We start from the raw sequence: 330 nt of genomic DNA on the forward strand, positions 1-330 counted from the left end.
CCAGCATTGGGCTCTGCTGCCATGAACAGCATTTAATGTGTGTGTGTGTGTGTGTGTGTGTGTGTGTGTGTGTGTGTTGCCAAAAACATACTGGTAGGCTAATTGGCTGCTAGCAAAATGGACCCTAGTGTGTGTGTGTATATTAAGGAATTTAGACTGCCTGCCCTCAATAAGGCAGGGACTGATGTGAGAGTTCTCTGTACAGCGCTGTGGAATTAGTGCGTTATATAAATAAATGGTGATGATGATAATAGCAGTGTGTATATTGGCGGATGTGGCAATATTGGTACAGTGTCACCCTCCATACATGGTGCTGAGCGGCTGGAGACA

This window comes from Mixophyes fleayi, chromosome 5 (genome assembly GCF_038048845.1).
Source record: "Mixophyes fleayi isolate aMixFle1 chromosome 5, aMixFle1.hap1, whole genome shotgun sequence".
Taxonomy (NCBI): domain Eukaryota; kingdom Metazoa; phylum Chordata; class Amphibia; order Anura; family Limnodynastidae; genus Mixophyes; species Mixophyes fleayi.